The sequence below is a fragment of the Triturus cristatus genome, chromosome 5_1 (assembly GCF_964204655.1).
Source record: "Triturus cristatus chromosome 5_1, aTriCri1.1, whole genome shotgun sequence".
Classification (NCBI taxonomy): domain Eukaryota; kingdom Metazoa; phylum Chordata; class Amphibia; order Caudata; family Salamandridae; genus Triturus; species Triturus cristatus.
Window position 1 is genome coordinate 829,071,240 of NC_140587.1, and position 14,052 is coordinate 829,085,291.

Genomic DNA, 14,052 nt, shown 5'->3' on the forward strand with positions numbered 1-14,052 from the left:
CGCAGCATCATCACTGTCTCGTAGTCAGGCTTGAGGACATGTGCAGACAGGCATGACAATGGTGTGCCATAGGGGTGCATGTGATGCTTTCTTGCTGTGCACACAGGTGTATGTGCTCGGGGGGAGTGCAGCAGTGAGGCTACGTGATACACAGTGATGCCGCGTTTTTGCAACACGCAATTCATGTCATACAGGAATTTCAGATTCACACATGTCACACACCAAGGAACCAGTGAGACTGCCAACACATCATGCAGTGCGTTGTCTTGACTCATGTCTCTCTGCACTTTCACAGGTGACCAAGGATATGCACTCTGCGCTTGGATGATGACACCCCTCGGAGACACAAACACACAGGCCCAGAGGCAGTGCAATTTGGCGCACAAATGTACCAGAGGCATCATGGAGCGCACATTTGGCGTGTTGAAGTCACGTTTCAGGTGCCTGGACGTCACAGGTGGAAGGCTCCTATATGCCCAAAGCTCCTGTGCAAGATGATCGTTTCATGTTGTGTGTTGCACAACATATATGTACACAGCAAAGCCCCATGGATACGAGTGCCAGATGCACCGGAAGATGATGATGGAGATGAGGCGGGTGGACCACACCCCACTGCAGCCGCGGCAGGAATTGCCCACAGGGACTACATCATTGACAATTTCTTCTCTCGTTGACGTAACATTGTGACAGTCCTTGGCAGTAATGGGACAGTGCGTTGACTGACCACAGGCACAGCATGTGCAAATAGATGCATTCCAATACACATTCCCTGCGTACATGTCACTCATCTGTACAGGCACTTCACTCAGACGAGTGTGGGTGTGACATGTTGTGCTGACAATTTTGTAATTTGTTGCTGGATAGTGGGTGTGTCACCTCTGGGCAGTGAGGCTGTTTGGGGTGTCACGTATTCGAACTGCCAGTTCTGTGTGTCACAGTTCTTACGGTGTCCCACTCTTCAGTGTTTCACATGTGTCCCAGTTCATTACATTTTGGCTGTCATGTGTGGCCTACTGGTGACAACAGGAATTCTTTTGGGCACTGGTATGTGCCGCCATGTTGCAGGGATGCACCCTGTGACTCAAGTCCCATGACATGGGCGACATGTACGTGGGGGGATTCACTGCGCCTACATTGATCCATGCTTTCATTATTGTTTGTTCATGGACATGGCACGTCGGTGTGCAGGGAGTGTTGTTCGTCCCTCTGCAATGTGAAGAGGTGATGCGGTTTCACAGTGTGTTCCATGTTTGTTTCAGCATTGGCGCAGGTTACGTACTGGATGCATGTCCATGTACCTTGCGGCTGTTTGTGGGGAAATGCCTATCTGATTTGGACAATGGTCATTTAATCTGCATCACAGCTGTGGGGTTGTTCTCGTATGCTGTCATCTCACCTTTTTTTAACTCTGCTTTTATGGTGCATTTTCCCGCAAGACGCGTGGGATTTGCAGGCCTGTCACTGGTTTTTGCAGCTTTTTGTATCGCGATTGGCCTCATCCCAGCTTTCTTTGCATTCGTTTTTCGCATTTCTGCGGCGTGGCATTGTTTTTAATGCGGCCATTTGACGCGTTATCTGGTGACTATCGCATGGTGCCACCCGTGTTGTGAATACTTAGTTAACACGGCGTAATTTTCCCATGATAAACTGCGATGTTGAGAGTTGCATTAAGTTACTTTTGCAATGGTTATCACACGTTCTCGAGAATATACCCCTTCATGTTTAGATCTGTGGCCGACCTTCTCCCTTTTTTTCCTTTTAGCAGCTTGAAGTGCAGGTCCCAGTGAGATTTGCTCTTGTGTTTTTGTAAGGGTAAATAAATGTATGCTTGGGTCTGAATGACATCTCTAGTCGATGAGATGGTGATAATGTCCTTAGCAATGCTACTCATCTAGTCATCGCCAGTGGCAATGGTGGCAACACCGACAATGGAGAATGGACCCTTCGGTGCTCTCATGGGCCATTTGGTAGGGGTGGGCGGAATTTGCGGAATTAACCTTCGCAAATTATCGCGAGAATGTTTAAAATTATCGCAAACAAGCAGAAATATCGCGAAGATGCGGAAGTTTTTTTCCGGCATGTTCGCGCGATTTTCTGCATGGTTGCGGGTCGCCAACTTACCCATGTGGCTGCTTGCGGGCGCGGCCATCTTGTTTTGAGTTGTTCTCGCGGTGCATGATCGCGAGAAGAAAGACGTGATCGCGCGACGCATGACGTCACTGCGGGCGCGAACTGTCGCGAGACAGCGCAAATGGCTAAAAACAATACAACATCTCATGGAGAACGCGACCGGATCAAGAAAACTTGTCGGCGAACGCAGGGATTCAGGTAAGGCGATCGCGCGCGCGCGAGAATGTATCATTTTACAGCGCGAGCAAGAAACAAATTATCGCCAAGCTGCGGAAACCGGAATTTTTGACATTTTCGCGCTCTCCGCGGAACGCAAAAATGTCAAATTATCGCAATTTCCGCGAACGGAACGAAATTTTTGCCCAGGCCTACCATTTGGGTATGGGTCTGTAGTTGTGAGGCAAGGTCCTCTTCATCATTAACTATTTCTTTGATAAGAACTGCCACATCAGATGACAGGTAAGCTAAGGTGGAAGACTAACCTCGGGCCAGCTTCAGGATGGTCCCGTCCTTCTCCAGGGAGATCTCTGCAAGAGCCATAGCCTTCCTTTTTCCCTTTATATGATTTGATCGAAGGCTCCCCCAGAGCGAGCCAGATGAAAGGGGTGGCCCGCTCTGTCCTCTGATGGGTTCGGATAGGTGCAGATGGGCCTGCCCTTGGCCTGTGATTCACCAGGGCGCAGCCCATGCATGTCCCATGCTGCAGGGATAGCAGATACACTTTCTGAGCTGCAAAGCCGGCTGCTGATGCAGGCATGGCTGCTCCTGCCACTGTGTGTGCTGGGGCTGATAGTCTCTCCTGGGCGGGCCAAAGGACAGTCTCCCCTTCTGCAGAGAATGCAGGTGCAATTTATGTGCCTAGAAACACGCGCATGGTGTGTCAAGGCGGCTCCTGCCGCTGTGTGTGCTGGGGCCTGTAGATTCTCCAAGGCCAAAGGACAGTCTTCCGTGCTGCTGGGAAGGCAGGTGCAATTTTTGCACCATGAGACGGGCTGCTGGTGCAGTAGTGGTGGCTCCTGCTGCTGTGTGTATTGGGGCCAGTATTTACTAGGCCAAAGGACAGTCTCCCCCATAAAGGCTTGTTGATAACTTTCAGGCTTGTAGTTTGTTGTTTCTTGTTTTCAGAACCCAAGTAAATATCTGATTGAGGTACTTACCTATGAAAACCATAACGGCAGGAGCGATGCAAGATGTTTGTCCTACCACACTTCTCAGTGCTCCGCAGAACAGGTAACAAGGCACAAACCCACATCCAAAGATCACTCCAGGTAATGGGGAAGGGAAAAAGTAAAAATGCTGGCTGCATGTTGTCGACAGCTTGACTTCTCGTGATTCTTTCCCTCAAGATCAAAAAGAATTAATATGTTGTAGTTTAAGTTTCTGCAGAATGATACATACAGTGGTTGGGTGCACACTAACATTGATCATCATAGTACACATAGTAATACATCTTGATTAACCCTTGTTCCACAAAGGTGCTTAGTAGTAATGGTTGTCTTCTGCAAAGATCCTTATACCGTGCTCTGGATAATAATGAAGGCTTTTAGTAGTGTCATAAAGTTCTCCTTAGTTTTCAGGATTTATAACTCGAGCACCTTCTAAGTTCACAAATTAAGCATCCTTGGTGAGTCTCTCTGCTAGAGTGTGTCTTTCAACATAAATCAAGTGTGATAGATTCCTTTGCAACTGCCTCGTTTAACAATAGCTTCCATTAAGTACAGGATGAATGTATATGATTAAGTCTCTACAGTTGATCATGTACACAGGTGGCTAATCATTCTTGCCAAACACTGATCTGCTCTTTTCTCTTTTTTCTTTTAAAAAACCACTGGTAGTCTGAAGCTCAGAGAGATGACCCAGGTGACGTCCTAGAAGAAGAAGGACCAGGCAGTGTTGCGGATGATTATTTGCAGATAAGCCTGCCAGATCTCAGAGTTCTTTTCTGGAGGTACACTGATTGCTTAGCAAGGCTGTAGTGCACATTGGAGTGGTATGTTTACCCTCATTAGTCCAAGATGGGCACCAAGATTTCGAATTCCCATGTGACCTGTTCTATAAAGTTCCGGTGGGAGCACTAATTTTCAATATTCTAAGGTAATCTGTATAGACCCCACTGCCCAGTTAACTATGGGCTTGTGCAAAGTCAGCCAAGCCATTTCTAGTATGAGCTTCAAGCTTCATGCATCAATCAGATTAAATATTATGAGTTTGGCATGCTCTGTCCAGCTGCATAATCAATGGGCTGGTATGGTAAAAGATTGGTCCTGACATCCAGGCAGTGCTGTCAATAGATTTTACATGTTCTGGGGCTTCTTTTTTAATACATGGTATTCTTCGTTTGGGAGCATAATGTTGATATATGAAATTACCAGTAGCCCCGGAGTCCATTAAGGCAGAAACCTCTATCTGATTAACATCTAGTAACTGCATCTGGACACAAACATTCACGTGGGCCACTGACGTTTGCTGGATGTTAGCTTGATATATGAGGTCTCTGTAGAAACGTATTTTGAATAAAGGACACCTTTCATTCTCAGTCAGTTATCCTACTTTGCCTGTTGGTCCAAACCAGACTGCACTACTTCCTGTGCTTTATTGAGTTGCCTATTTTCACTGGTCTTTCCCCTAGCTCGAAAGTCTTTAATAAAATGCCCACTCCAACTGCACTACATGCACAGTTTCTGCTTTCTTCTCTCTTTCTTTAGCATATAGGGAAGCGTGGGTTCCAATCGTCTGTGGTCAATTTAGTTGGGCAGACTACAATCAGTTTTATTTCTGTCTGAGTTGTATCCCCCTTCTTCTCCAACAACCTATGATCTAGCTGCACAGTAAGTTTTATCAGTTCTTCGAAATTCTCAGGTATGTTCACTTGAGCTAAAACTTCCTTCAGCTTACTCTTTAAGCCTTGATAGAAAAAGGAAATCTGTTAAAGGTCATTATGTATGTTGACCCATGTCTCAAGGTAATCAATTTCCTAACAAAGAAGAGAATGCAGGTGTTTCAGTCAAATATTTTCTTAATTTCTCCACAGAAAACAGTTAATTTATACAATATTGGGTCCTTAAGTTCAACAATTGGCATAGACCAACTAGCTGCATTCACCCTGAAGTATGATAATTCAAATGCTTTCTTTGTTTGCTCATAGAGGAAAGCTGCAGGCTTACACATACAGCAAATGTAGACCAAAACTTAAGTTTAACTCAGACAAAATCCTAACTTCACGACTTTCGGTATTCACAAAGGGCATTTAGGAGTAGTAAAGATAGGATTCCTAACTTTACTACTCCTAAATGCCCTTTGTGAATACCAAAAGTCGTAAAGTTTGGTTTTTGTCTCAGATTACTTTTTTGAACCGGGCCCATGGGTCCTTTTTTAGCCGCAACACATTTCCCTTTCAGCAGGTTGAGGTTTAAACACTGCTCCAGTGATCCCCTCCCCTCTCTAAACCCATACTGGGTGGGATTAGGAATGCTATTGAGCTGGGCCCAACCATCTATTATTTTCAAGATAATTCTGCCCGCCACTTTAAGTATCAAGTTTAAAAGGGAGATGGGTCTATAGTAGCATGGATCCTGCCTGTTTAGCATCTTGAAGAAAGGTAAAATAGTAGCATCTTTACAAGTCCTAGGAATGCCTTCAGTGGCAGCTGCCTTCAAAAAATTCATTAATAGAGGGGCCCAAAAAGGAATAATACTCTTGTAGAGGTCCATGGGCACCCCATCAGGCCCAGGGGCCTTGTTATACGGGCTTGACTGAAAAGCAGAGTTTACTTCCTCCAAGTCAAAGGTTACACCTAATAGGAAATTTGGTACTGTCTACATATAATCCAAAGATTTTACTGTTCCCTTTGAATATACTTTTAAAAATGTGTCACCCATTCTTCAGGGTTTATGTATGTACCTAGATCATAAGACAAACCCGTACAACTATCATTAGTTAGAGACCATGCATGATCAGCTTAGCAGAGATGTTTAAAGAATGAAAGGACTCCAAACTATCAACTGAAATCAATAAATCCATAAGCAAAATCAGATTGGTTCTGATAAGAGAGTTCAACAGGACGAAATAGAAATACTATTCCATTTAATTCCTAGGCCTTAATCATTAGTGGTCAAGCCGGCTTAACCAGGATTAATGTTACATCTTTCACCGATAGGTATTAACATATCAACTTCAATAAGATTATGGTCACTGTAACAGGTGTCCAACATACCCCCCACTCCTACAGCTCCTGGAGTTTTTTCCAAGGACCTTGAGATGAAGACTTAGGGCTTTATTATGAGTCTGGAGGTCCACAAACTGCAAAATTCGTGGGGGTGCAGTGGTGGCGGTCTTCTGACCGCTCTATCATAACTAGGTTGGATGTGTCACCCCGGAACCACTGCAACCGCCAGAGATCCCTGGTGGTGGCACTGTGGTTTGAGGCCAAAATATGCTTGGCGAGGCCGCTGCATCCCCACCAAGCATATTGCCATTTTTCCTCATTGCCTCACTTTCTATGGCGGTGTGACTGCTATGAAAAGTGTGGCGGTGAGGTAACAAAGGTGTCCTACAGGGCCCCCTGGTGCCTCATGCCATGTGGATCTGCACAGGGGGGCACAACATGTGCCCCTGTGTGCATGCACTTCAGTACCTGCACGGCATGGACTACAGCAGTCCATGCCATGCAAGAACTACTATTTTTGACGTTCCCATTGTGGTTGCCCTTGGAACACCAAAGAACCATCTGCCAGACAGGAGAAAGATCCTAATCTGGCAGGCGGTTCAAACATGGGTTTGGCAGTGCGAGAGCAGGGCGGTCCCGCTCCTGCACCGCCAAAATCATAATAAGGCCAATAGTCAATAACTGACCCTCTTCCCCAGCCCACAAACATTGGTTTTAGGTCAAATGAGTTTGCATTTGTAAAACTACGCACTCCGGATGCAGGGGCTACTCTGAAGACATGCTTTTTCTTGTCACTCTATTGGTAGTACAATGAGTGCTGCAGTCCACTAGTGACCTTAAACTCACAGGTCCTGGGTACGCTGAGTGCCACATACTAGGGATGTATAGGTTAGTTAAATGCGTAAATCAGGGTTTTTAACAAATTCAACAAGAATGTAAGGGCCAAACGACATGCACTGGGGCCTGTTAGCAAGGTCCCAGTGTACAGTATTAAAACTGTTCCACTAACCTGAAATCCAGGGAGACTGCGGAGGCAAAGAATAATCTGACGATTCCCCGAAGGGCTGTACGTGGGTGGTATTTGATTAGTGAGAACCTATCCACGAAGGCAGCGGTCACTGTATAGTATAGTGATAGGAGAGGTAGCTGGTAACTTTGCATGATTTTCTGGAATACCCTGGACATAATTCCAACTGCTTTTTGCAGGAAATTCCATGGCACTTTAAATGCAATTTTCACCGATAAATAGGAGTTTGCAGCAGAAACAGTATATTTGCAATCAGGGAATATTTTGCTGCACTACTCCGTGGTGGATTTTTCAGCAGCTGTGAATCCTCCAGGAATGAACTGACCACCACTGATGCTGATTGATGGATTTTTTTTTACCAACCACCTCTAAATCAGCTTGTACCTCAAAGAAAGTAACAATATCAGCTAGATCTTAACTCCTTAAGTGTGTATGTCGGCAATGGCCGACACATGCACTACCTCCCTGATGTATGGAATGACCATTGGTCAAAACCAGAGAGGGCTTTCCAAAATCCTTCAGTGCAAATCAGTGGAGTTTTCCATTTTTTAAATCCCTGGGGGAGACACAGAATTGATTCCGTGTCTCTCCCCTCCCACCCATCTGTGATGTCTGACATCATAAACCCCCACACCGGAGCTGCTTGACAGAATGTGAAGTTAATGCAGGGGGCGCACCGCCCCCCACAGCCCACAGGGACTGCCACTTCACTGGGCTAAAATGAAATAGTCAGGGCTGGTAGGACAACCCCGCAGCCCCAAGGACCTTCACCTCCCCAGAGCAACTCATTATAATTAAAGATGGGGGCTGGGCAGCCCACCACAGCTCTGGGGACCATCACCTCTTCAGGGCTGTGTGGTGCAAAGGAGGGGAGCTGTGCGTCTGGAGACATTGATGGCCCTGGGGACAATCACCCCCCAGGTCCAGCTCCAGCTATGTCCCTGGGTGCCAACTCCTAGGATATAGCTGTTTGCTATGGCTTGGCAGAAGCTTTACCAATCCCACTAAGCCATAGCAAACTTTGCTTTGCTTTGAGCAATCAAGAACATTTTGCTCTCGCTTGCTCAAAGCAGAGCACAATTTCTTTGACAGAGAAGGAGCTGAATATTAGCAGCTCCCTCTGTCAAAGCAATGCTGGCTCCCGCAGGAGGCGGAGAACCAGCGCTGGAGCGGGTAGTACAAAATGTTGTATACCCCCCCATTTCTGTATGTTTATATTGATCCGAATAATCTATTAATTATAATATTATTAATCTGTTTGAAGTGGTGTCTAACCAATTATATTAACGAAAGAATTACACGTGGGATTTTCTTCTTCTTCAATCTTTATTTCGGCAATATTTCAGCCATAAAAGAGTACATAAAATATTATACACATTAAAATTACAGTATTAAAACAACATTTAAGGTGACATAGGCAAATACAGATCAGGAATGGAAGTCATAGTTAGGATACACCATTATAACAGTAACTGGGATTACACAAACAAAATATAGGCCCGGCTGTTAGGCAATATTTGATAATATAAAACTCCTTTTAATCCAGAAAGCGTGCAGATACTTAGCTAGAGCAAATACAATGTTTCCTGCAGTTTCAGTCTTAAAAACCCTTAGTGCGTCTGAGCACTTCCTAAATCCAAGGTTCCTACAGATAGGTACAATCCAGTTCTGCCTTGCTCTGCTATAGAGAGGGCAGAAAAAAAGAATGTGGCTTTCGTCCTCTTTATTCATACCACAGCCAAGGCAGTGTGAGGACCTAGTCGGGGTCCATTTGCTTGTTAAACACGCTAGGGGGAGTGCACCAAACCTCCATTGTATGTATAGCTTCCTAGCCATAACAGGGAAAATTACATCCAAAAAATCTTCGAATGAGTAAACAGATTTGATCTCTATAAAAGCTTTTACCATGGTACCATTCTTTGAGTCATGGAGCCATGCGTTAGAACATCGAGATCTGTATAACTCAGTGAATGTGTTCCCTGAGATCTCACTACAAGCTATTGCTGGATTCGCCCACATATCTGCAAGACCCAAATTCGTAAGTTCGTCTTTGATGTAGGAAAGCCAAGGGATATGTGCTGCCCTGCCTAGTCTCAGTATTTCTTGGAGCTCAGTTTTATACTGCTCTAGCTCGGGGGTCAGCCAAATCCTCCTCCAAAACCTGAGGGGTTTGATAGCTAGTTCCTCCTGGATGGGAAGTATACCCAAGTCGAGCCTCAGCGGCAATAAAGGTGTGCTTTGGGGGAGCGAGAGCAGCTGTCTCAGGAAGTTGTTCTCAGCTTTAATCAGTCCCGGTCTAGTGACGTGCCCCCAAAGTTCCCCTCCGTATAATGCAGCCGCTCTGGCCCTCATTTTGTAGATTTCGAGACTAGGGCTAATAGGTTTATAGGTGGAGGCATTTGTCATTTTTAGAATTCCCCCAGCTATTTGAGTCAGTTTGAGTTGAGATTTGGCTAGGTGTGGGCCCCAAGAGAGTTTTTCACTTAATGTGACACCAAGATATTGAAAGGTGTGAACTCTCTCGAGTGCAACCGAATCAAGGGTAGGTGGAGGCCTAGTGTATAGCGGGGGATTGAAAATCATGTATTTGGTCTTATCTACATTAATATGTAGTCCATGCTCTCTACAGAAGTTGTTAAATCCCTCCAATATACGTTGGATACCCATTGGTGTCTTGGAAAGGAGCAGTGTATCATCAGCAAACATTATAGCTGCTACTTTCCTGCCTGCCAACCTCGGTGCATCATTGTTAGGGACTGCATCCAGACTGGCTATCAGTCCATTCACATATATACAGAACAGAGTAGGGGCCAAGACACACCCTTGCCTAACTCCCTTGTTTACAGCGAACCTGGCGGACAGTACACCTCCTCTTGCACACCTGACCTGAGCAAAATTCTCAGTATGCAGCCTCACCAATATACCCAATAGGGAATTGGGTACACCCAAATCTCGTAAAACAGCCCAAAGTTTGCCCCTAGGAACAGTATCAAACGCAGAGCGTAAGTCAACAAATACCATGTGGAGACTGCCACCCTCCAATACCACAGTCTTCCAGTACAGCATTACTAAACGGAAGATCTGGTCCATGGTAGATGTTTTACTTCTAAAACCAGCCTGATAGGGGGAGAGGATTTCATTCTCATTGATCCAGTCCTGCAAGCGATCTAAAATTAGTCTTGCCATTATTTTTTGTGGGACGTCAATGAGACTAATGGGCCTGTAATTGACGGGGAGCAGGGGAGAACCCTTTTTATATATAGGTATAATTTCCGCTCCCAACCAAGAGCCCGGGACCTCTATACCGTGCAAAATTGAGTTGAAGAGTGCACATAGGTACGGTGCCCATATCTTAGGCTGATCTTTAAACATATCCCCGGGTATCTTGTCTATACCAGGTGCTTTACCCGTTGCCAGTTTTCCTATGGCAACCATAACATCATCTACGGTAAATTCCAAAACTTCGGCGTCCCCCGCAGAGGGTGGCTGAAAGGGCAGAAGATCTAAATCAGAGGTGGCAGCGTAAAGAGTTTTGAAGTGGGATTCCCACACCCCCGGATCAAGATTAACTTCGATTGCATTGCGGGGTTCCGCACACCCTGAATTCACAATGGCCCAGAATCTACTCGGTCCCTTGTTAGCAAGAGCAGATGATAAATTTTCCCATCTCTCCCAGTCCCAATCTATCTTTGCCTGTTTTAAAACTTGTTTGTGGGCAATCCTGAGTGAGCAGATTGTTAGCTTGTCACTGCCGGTTTTGATGGCATTAATCAAAGCAGATTTAGCACTCCTGCATGTAGCATTATACCAGGATGAGAGGATAGGCCTGGGTTGCCTGGTGGGAGCGATAGGGTTTAAAAAGCCTGCAAGGGTATCAATTAATTCCCGATGGACAGTGAGGAGACGTGCAGAGTTATCCTTGGGCCGCCCTTGGGCCCGGATATCACTTGCCATTTTGAGCAGGGGAAGAATAGATGAGTATAGGCTTGGCAGTGCATTCCGCCTTTCACACAGGGTTTCCCACTTTACCCTCCTCCTGTTGTTAGTGAGAACCAATCCTGGGTCGGCAGTTGGTTCTGTGTTGGCTTTAGCAGATTTTGGCAATTCCATTCTCAACAGCAGGGCGTTATGATCGCTGTCCGATCTATTCACAACCTCCAAATCCACGATTTTGGACCACATCCTGGTCTGGACCATAAAGTAGTCCGAGTGGGATTCTTGATCTTTTATGTTATAGGTACATTTGGAGGGAATGTCCGAGGGCATCCGACCATTAACCGCCCTAACTGAAAATTGCAGGGTTAAAGTCATAATCTGCGTAGCCAATGGGGTCCATGCCTTTGCATAGGTGGACCTACACTGCGGGATGCCCCAAAACTCATCTTCATCCTGCAGTGCCCCCTCACCCAGCCCTTGGAGGGGCTCAAAGTGGCAATTGAGGTCTCCTGCAATCACACAGTGAATATCATGGTCCAAGGATTCAAGAAAGGATGATAATTCCCCTACAGTGTTAGATTCCTTAGCCATAGCAGTAGGACGTGAATATACATTCACAACTGCCAGTTTGTATAAATTAGGCCAGGACAATAGAACACATAGGATATCATCCGAATTAGTCTGAATCAAATCCCCCCTGCAGCCCATGTGTACACCTATCCATGTTGTCAGACCACCAGAAGGGCGGCCCTTGCCTCCCCACCGAGCTGCGATGTTAAAGGACGCGAACCCGGCTCTATGGACCTCCTCCCTGGCCCAGGTCTCCTGCAGTAAAATCACATCAGCAGTGTCCACAAAAGAGCCCCATGCAGGACATGCTAGCTTGTTTTTTAGGCCCGCCACATTCCATGATAATAAGTTCATGCATTGGGGACGAAGCGTGAGATGAAATGAGGGATCTGGTAGAAAGGAAGGACTACTCTGCTGGTGCGGGTCAATTTCCCCAGTAGGGGTGGAACTAGCACTATGGAAGGTGACTGGCATTGGAAGGGGAGCAGAAGACTGCATGGAGTGCACTTGGGGATTGCTAATAGTATTGCTATTACTAGTCCCTACTGTAATAGTGGTGCACCCCTTTGTACCAGGAGTCAAATTCCCTTCCTTAGGCAACTCAGTGGGCTCTAAACCTAAAGTACTACCCCCCATAAACCCCTGAGCTACATAGTTGGACTTAGCCAGTCAATCAACCTGGTCAAGACAGCTAAACCTGTTTGAGCAGGCAGGATAGGCCCATTCTGCATCAGAGGGGACATGTCTTGATTTCCCACCACCTCCCCTTAGCAAATGCGGGATAAGGGTCCAGCCGCTCTCTTCTGTCCTCAAGTGAACATTTGGATAAAAATAGGAGAGGGGACGCACCCCAATTTTGGTGACTAGACGGGGTTTTCCCCAGTTGCAGATATAATCTGCTGTCCTGGCGTCCCGAAAATTAACTATGACACAATCGCCGGTTTGATTTTTAGGGGTGTGCCCTACCCACCCCACCCTTCTAACCATAATGATCTCACAACTAACCTGCGGTGGCAAGGGCCTGTGATTTGAAAGCCAATGAATTGCCTTATTTTTCAGGTTAGAAAACTCCTCGATGCTGTGATCATTAATTTCGGGAACCCCTGTAAGGACAACCAAGTAGGGACTAGCTTCCGGGGGCAAGTCTATTCTAGAAATAGGCCTGGAAACCTCATCCTGGGTTCGCTTTCTCGCTGTCCTCGCATTGTCAATATTATTAACCAAGGGGGCCTCTCCCGAGATGTTGCTATCTATGTGTTGGTCAGTGAGAGACCTAACTTCATGATGTACTAGTGAGGAAGTGTTAAGAGTGGCTGGAACTGCCAGTGATGCAGCTATTGGGGCGGATGGTGGCCGTGAGGCTGTACTTTGGGCCGTGGGGACTGGTAGGACCCCGGCTATAGTGGTACGGTGGCAATTGCAAAGGCATGGAGGGAGTACTTTATTATTGTTATTAGCACCCTCAGTTAGACCCTTAATTTGTTGTTCGAGCTTAGTAAGAAGGGTCACTATTCCCTCCAACCTGGATTCCAGGGGTACCAGTAACGTGCGCAGCAATAAATCTAAATGCTGCGGAGCTATTGCGTCCCCAGATGGCTGTGACATAGATGTAAAAAAAGCTGGTACCTGAACAGGGTGATCCCCAAGGGACCTAGAAGAAGAAGTCGAAGCTGGAGGGAGGATGCAACTGCCCTGTCCATCTCTAGCCACCGGGTCGGCCACTAAGGCTACGCCTTGTTGTGCAGATTTAGCTCCCCCTGGCTTGGAATTGACTTACCTAGTAGCTTTTGGCTTAGTTTTTGATGTCCGCCCTTCCTTGGTAGCCTTTTTTTTCCGCAGGATCGGTCCTGACCTAGTCACTGGGGGGGATGTAATTCTTGAGTTGATCGTGGGGTCATTATCACTCGAAAGTTCACTAGTAGAGGTGTCATCAACAAATTGGGTCAGAGGGAGGGCGTTACTACTCGCACCAATACCATTTGGGGTGCGTGCAGATGCAAGGAGGCCCAAAGAAGATCTTCTTGCTAGGGCCAAATCCTGCGAAACTCTGCGCTCCATGAGGTCAATACCCTGATCAATCACCGAATTTGCTCTTACTATGAATTGATCTAGTGTGCCGGTGAGGTTGCCTGTGGTCGCATGGTTCCTACCCTCTTTGGCTGCCATGCTCGATTATAATGTAACACAATGGGCAGTTAAAATGATATAGCAACAATGTACCCTC